This window comes from Pristiophorus japonicus, unplaced genomic scaffold, assembly GCF_044704955.1.
Source record: "Pristiophorus japonicus isolate sPriJap1 unplaced genomic scaffold, sPriJap1.hap1 HAP1_SCAFFOLD_130, whole genome shotgun sequence".
Taxonomy (NCBI): domain Eukaryota; kingdom Metazoa; phylum Chordata; class Chondrichthyes; family Pristiophoridae; genus Pristiophorus; species Pristiophorus japonicus.
Genome location: NW_027250967.1, coordinates 1,127,855 through 1,134,907, shown reverse-complemented (window position 1 = coordinate 1,134,907; position 7,053 = coordinate 1,127,855). Strand labels below are relative to the sequence as shown.

At 46.8% G+C, this 7,053-nt stretch overlaps 1 non-coding gene across 1 annotated transcript; it reads left to right on the top strand.

Moving 5' to 3' along the window:
• The first annotated feature begins 3,752 nt into the window (after positions 1-3,752).
• Positions 3,753-3,826, top strand: trnan-guu (transfer RNA asparagine (anticodon GUU)). The gene has a single exon. It is a non-coding gene; the product is annotated as a tRNA-Asn (tRNA).
• Positions 3,827-7,053: the final 3,227 nt, after the last annotated feature.

Sequence of the window (7,053 nt, the reverse complement as noted above, 5' to 3'; positions counted from 1 at the left end):
TTTCTCTTTACATGTGATGAATTTTTATCCCTATCTCATTTACATGCTGTATGAGAAATTGTAAGTGTTTATGACTCAGTTGTAAAACCATTGATTGTGTGTGTGTCTATTCTTGATAGGAGGAGCACTTGAGACTGAAGTTCCAGTTCGATATATGTATCAATAGAATCAATTTTCACCAGTTCCTTTAAACTCAATAACATAATTTATTTTGATTGGACTGGATGGAGGAACATGATCCATGTAAAAAATTGTTATCATTTTACTTGTGCTGAATGCTCATAAAAGTATTGGAGTGGGAACTCACTGGATAACAGCAAAGCTTGCAATGTTTGCGGAATATATTCGTGCAGCCAAAATGCACAATGACAACCCGGAACTGTGCGGCAGCGAATCCTCGGGGAAAAACATTAAAAGGCTTCGCCCGGAGATGGGTTTGTATTACCCACCTTTCAGTTACCAGCCGAATGCGCTGAACCATTGAAATACAGATACACACTGCAAGACATGCAAAACCAGGGTGTCAGTCAGTTAAAGCTTCAGATTGCTCCGACCGGGATGGAACTTATCCACTCTCAGTTGTACTTTTCCCAAGTAAAGGGTGGGACATTCATTGTGGATGTGTGGAAGCAGTCTGGTCCCACACACTGCAGACAGTTCCATGTCACCACCAACCAGCTCTCCCACAATCGGTGTGATCGACCTTCCAGCCTTCCGGTGCCTTGTCTGTGACGAAGTATGTTTCAAACGTTTTGGCATAGTTGGTTCCATGGTGTAATGGTGAGCCCTCTTGACTTTAAATCTAGTGATCTGAGTTTAAATCTCAGTAAAACCTAAATTCTTGTTGTCCCAGCTGCTGAAAATTTGGGACAAACAAGTGAAAGACACCTGGTGCTGGTGGGCAGTTTTGTTGCCTTTTTCATTGATGCTTGATCTACAAGTCTAGTTGTCAAATTGTGTGCTCAACCGTCAGTTATCTGCTGCAAATCAGCGGAGGACAAATCATTTTGTTGTCTAATGCTGCCTTTGTCTGCACAATGTGTGCTGACATTATCTGTGCAATATGCATTCCGCAGGATGAATAAAAGCAATGCTTTTTGAAATGCAGGCACTGCATGTTTTGCACTCGATAAAACGTTGCATTTTCTTTTAATTAATTTTACATTAATGCATTGCAATGCCAACGCAGTTTTTACGTGGCAGGATCGATAATTAGCAGAGCGTAAAGAAGACATCGCAGAGTTTCTGTTTAAAGAATGGACTCAGTCGAGAATATTTTGTGGATTTTATTTTTCTGAGGCTATTTTCCCTGTGCTGGGGTCACCCTGCGCAGATATGTGAAAAAGCTGGTTTTGTTAAAACTCCAGAGACCGCATGGCAGTTCGCTCGGACAAAAGAGCTGTCAGTCATCCATTGACAAAAGAGCTGTCGGCCACGAAGGGGGGCCACTGACAAAGCCACTCTAATTTGTAAAAGCACTTCTCACCTCCATCTCAGAAGGAGACACAGAACAATGAACCCACCAGCCTGGCCAACCAAGGAGGAGCTGGGTCTTTCCCAACACAAAGGCTCAGAGAGATGCCCAGACTAAGAGCCATCAGCCCAATGCATGGGTGGGATGGCCCATCACTGACTAAGTACCAGTGCTTAGAAACAAAGGGGTTTTAAAGATTGGCAGGAAAGATAGGGGTAGCAAGACTCCGAGAAAGACAGGATCCTTTCAACTTTATTTTTAGCTTGGAGCTTGGTGTGAAGCTTGGAGCTTGCAGCTTGCAGCTTGTGTCTAGAGAGAGCCCTCTCTCCCTCTCGCTCTCGCTCCACCGATCGATGTACCAGAGGAAGGGGCCGCAGTACTGCAGAAGCAGCCACCGAGACGGAAGACCAGGCAGTGAATTCCCACAGCTGAGCTGAGCAAGGAAACGGGCTGTGTGTGGTGGTGAACATGGTCTCGAGTGTCCCAAGCCAGTAACCAGATATCCCAGGCCAGCTGGGTAAGGGCTCAGGGTTTTCTCAGAAGTGAAGCTTTTCAGGGCTATTCTGGGGAGGGTAATTCATTGGTAGTGGTGGGGTTAGAATCCACCAGGGAATTACTGCGTGTTACTAGGTTCATTTCTGTACTGTATGTATGTTGTTTGTAACCGGGATTTTATTCTCCACAGAGACAGTGATTTCGTTTAGCAGTGCATGTTTTAGACAGTGTATGTTAGACCAAATAAATATACTACGATTTATCACTGAAGCATCCCTTTCCGTGACTCATTTAAATTACACTCTGAATAATAATTCCCGGATCTAGAACTTTCGTCAGGTGGGGTCGATTCAAACCGTCCGTCTGGCAATTGGGCGAGGATCACAAACACTTACAATATTTACTAAAGGATATACTTGCTTTGGAGGCAGTTCAGAGAAGGTTCACTGGGTTGACTCTGGAGATGAGCGGTTGACTTATGAGAAAAGGTTGAGTAGGTGGGGCCACTACTCATTGGAATTCAGAAGAATGAGAAGTGACCTTATCGAAACATATAAGTTAATGAGGGAGCTTGATAAGGTGGATGCAGAGAGGATGGTTCCACTGACAGGGGAGACTAGAACTAGGGGGCATAATCTCAGAATAAGGGGCTGCCCTTTTAAATCTGTGATGAGGAGGAATTTCTTCTCTCAGAGGGTTGTAAATCTGTCGAACTCACTGCATCAGAGAGCTGAGAAAGCCACGACATTTAATACATTTAAGACAGAGATAGCTTCTTAACTGATAAGGGAATAAGGCTTATGGGGAACGGGCAGGGATGTGGACTTGAGTCCATGATCGGATCAGCCATGATCATCTTAAATGGTGGAGCAGGCTCGAGGGGCCATATGGCCTACTCCTGCTCCTAGTTCTTATGTTCTGAATAGCGACACACAAAAAAATGCTTTGATCATGGTTACACCTTATCTTCACGTTTGTCAAACAGTTGGCTCGTTGGTCTCGGGCTGTGATTTCCCTTCGAAGTTGTTAATTGAAATTTACGAGGGGTCCCAGAGGAGCCCTGATATTGCTCGTATATTTTGAAATTGCATCGAACTTTTGTAAAGAAGGACTTGCATATCTGCAGCGCCTTTCAGGAACTCATGACGCCCCAAAGCGCTTTACAGCCATTGATTTATTTTTGAAGTGTTGTAGTTTGGGGAAAGATGTGCCCAGATCACCAAACATGTACCTCAACTCTTTGCAAAGAGTTTGGTGCAAATAATCAGGCGTCTCAGGGACTTGGACTTTCTTTGAATAAGTTCTGCTGGTACCTGCATTCAAGCTTGAAACAGCAACTGGGCTTCCATCTCACGGGATGTTTGGGGTTGATGTGCGTTGCTTTCATTCTTTGAAATTTCACCAAGCAAAGAAACGGTGAATCCAACTGTCCCTGTAAGCATTTAGTTCCCGTTTAATCACAGGAATATCCGCAGTCAGGAGCTGAAAAGGAATTCAAACCTAATACCGGCTTCGGGACAATCAGAATACTTTGTCACAGACAAGGCACCGGAAGGCTGGAAGGTAGATCACACCGGTTGGGGGAGAGCTGGTTGGCGGTGACATGGAAGTGTCTGCAGTGTGCGGAACCAGACTGCTTCCACGCATCCACAATGAATGTCCCTCCATTTATTTGGGAAAAGTACAACTGAGAGTGGACAAGTTCCATCCCGGTCGGAGCAATCTGAAGCTTTAACTGACTGACACCCTGGTTTTGGATGTCTTGCACCTTGTACGTCCATCAGTCTCTGTGGCGCAATGGGTTAGCGCGTTCGGCTGTTAACCGAAAGGTTGGTGGTTCGAGCCCACCCAGGGACGAATTGTTTAACTGTTTTTCCCCGAGTATTCGGTGCTGCACAGTCCCAGGTTGTCATTGTGCGTTTTGGCTGCACGAATCTATTCCGCAAATGTTGCCAGCAGTGCTGTTATCCAATTAGTTCCCACTCCAATATTTTATGAGCATTCAGTTCAAGTAAAACGATAACAATTTTTTACATGGATCATGTTCCATCCAGCCCATTAGAAATAAATTAGGTTACTGGGTTTAAAGAAACTGGTGGAAATTGATTCTATTGGTACATATATAGAACTGGAACTATGGTCTCAAGTGCTCCTCCTATCAAGAATCGGCACACATCCAATCAATGGTTTTACAACTGGGTCATAAACACTTACAATTTTAAACCATTCTCATACAGCGTGTAAATGAGATAGGGATAAAACTTCATCACATATAAAGAGAAAATGAATGATTGAAGATACCACTGTCCCTCAGTAATTATATTATTATTTATTTCATTCTGAAGAAGGTTATCGGCTAATTAACGGTGATTAAAATAATTCTTACTTTTGCACGTTGGCTGCATGTCGTCAATTTTATCAGGTTTTGAATTTAAAAATGGGTTACAATGCTGGTTGAATACATGATCCCAAAGTCTTTTTGGGATCACAGGTTGCGTCTCTCTGGTGGTTTACGCTCTCTTGTAGAGCGCCTGAGTTCGGGCTCCGGTTGTTGGGCGCTGGCCTGTGTGTCTGCTGTTTGCGGTGCCTCAGGCCTATCCGGACTGCCCACAGTGACTGGGCTCTCCTCCCTTTGGTTCCGGTGTTCGGTCACCTGTGCTGGAGTGAACTCTGTATCTTGTTCTTCCTCTGCTTCTTCTATGGGGTTGCTGAACCTCCTTTTTGTTTGATCCACATGTTTGCGGCAGATTTGTCCATTGGTTAGTTTAACTACCAGAATCCTATTGCCCTCTTTGGTAATCACAGTGCCTGTAAGCCATTTAGGCCCTGCAGTGTAGTTGTGGACAACAACAGGGTCGTTTACACCAATATATCGTGCCCTCGCATTCCTGTCATGGTAGTTATATTGTGATTGGCGCCTGCTCTTAATAATTTCTTTCATGGTGTGTTGTATAAGGGATAACGGGATTTGAGCATCCTTATCATTAGCAGCCCTGCGGGTGGAACCCCTGTGAGTGAGTGTGGTCGGGATCTATTGGCCAACAGGAGGCGTGATAAGTGGCTTTGCAGGGAACCCCCTTGGATTCTGAGCATCCCCTGTTTGATTATCTGCACTTTTCGTTCTGCCTGGCCGTTTGATGCTGGCTTGAACGGTGCCTTTCTGACATGGTTAATTCCATTGCCTGCCATTAAGTCCTGGAATTCAGTGCTTGTGAAGCACAGGCCATTGTCGCTGACCAAGATGTCCGGTAGACCGTGGGCGGCGAACATTGCCCGTAGACTTTCTACCGTGGCAGAGGATGTGCTTGAATTTAAAATGTCACACTCGATCCATTTGGAGTGAGCGTCTACTACAACCAAAAACATTTTTCCGATGAAAGGACCTGCGCAGTCATCATGGATGCGTGACCAAGGCTTGGCGGGCCATGGCCAGGGGCTAAGGGGGGCTTCCCTGAGCGCATTGCCCAGCTGGGCACACGTGTTGTACCTGCGAACACAAACTTCCAGATCTGCATCGATCCCTGGCCACCAAACGTGTCACCTGGCAATTGCCTTCATCGTGACAATGCCCGGATGCTCATTGTGGAGTTCTCTGATGAACACCTCTCTGCCCATCTGGGGCATGACTACGCGATTTCCCCACAGTCGGCAATCGGCCTGAATCGAGAGTTCATCCCTTCCCCTGTGAAATGGTTTAAATTCCTCAGGGCATGCCCTGTACGTGGCTGCCCAGTCCCCATGCAGGACACATTTCTTGACTAGAGACAATAGCGGGTCTCTATTTGTCCAGACTTTAGTCTGACGGGCTGTCACGGGTGAGCCATCGCTTGCAAAAGCTTCAACAGCCATGACCATCTCAGCGGCATGCTCGGTAGCACCCTCAGTGGTGGCTGGTGGGAGCCTGCTGAGTGCATCGGCGCATTTTTCAGTGCCCGGTCTGTGCCGAATTGTGTAGTCATCGGTGGCTAACGTGAGTGCCCACCTCTGTATGCGGACCGATGCGTCTGCATTTATGGCCTTGTTGTCGGCCAAAAGGGACGTGAGGGGTTTGTAATCTGTCTCCAGCTCAAATTTCCTGCCAAACAGGTACTGGTGCATTTTCTTTACCGAATATACACATGCGAGCGCCTCCTTTTCTATCATCCCGTAGCCCCTTTCTGCCTGGGACAGACTTCTGGAGGCATAAGCTACCGGCTGTAACTGACCCTTGGCATTGACATGCTGCAACACACACCCGACACCATAGGACGACTCATCGCACGTTAACACAAGTTTCTTACATGGGTCATATCGCGTTAACAGATTGTTGGAACATAACAAATTGTGTGCTCTATTAAAAGCCTTTCCTGGCTCTCCCCTCAGACCCATTCGCGACCTTTGCTTCGGAGCACGTGTAGCGGCTCTAGCAGCGTGCTCAATTTGGGAAGAAAGTTACCAAATAGTTCGGGAGCCCCAGGAACAAACGCAGCTCCGTCGTGTTACGGGGTCTGGGTGCTCTATGGATCGCTTCCGTCTTGGACGCAGTAGGGCTCATCCCGTCTATCCTACCCTCATCCTCACGAATTCTACCTCTGGAGCTAGGAAGATGCACTTCGCCTTTTTCAGTCGCAGCCCTACCCGGTCCAGTCTGCGTAGCACCCCTCCAGGTTGTGGAGGTGTTCTTCAGTCTCGTAACCCGTGATGAGGATGTCGTCCTGAAAAACCATCGTCCCTGGAATCGACTTGAGGAGGCTTTCCATATTTCGTTGGAAGATCGCGGCGGCCGAGCGAATCCCAAACGGACATCTGTTGTACTCAAACAACCCCTTGTGTGTCGTGATGGTGGTCAGCTTCATCAACTCTCTCGCCAGCTCCTGGGTCATGTAAGCTGAGGTCACGTCCAATTTTGAAAAATGTTTGCCACCGGATAGCATCGCAAAGAGATCCTACGCTCTCGGTAGCGGGTACTGGTCTTGGAGTGACACCCGATTGATGGTGGCCTTGTAATCACCATATATCCTGACCGACCCATCCGCCTTGAACACCGGTACAATCGGGCTCGCCCAGTCACTGAATTCGACTGTCAAAATGATACCTTCCCTCAG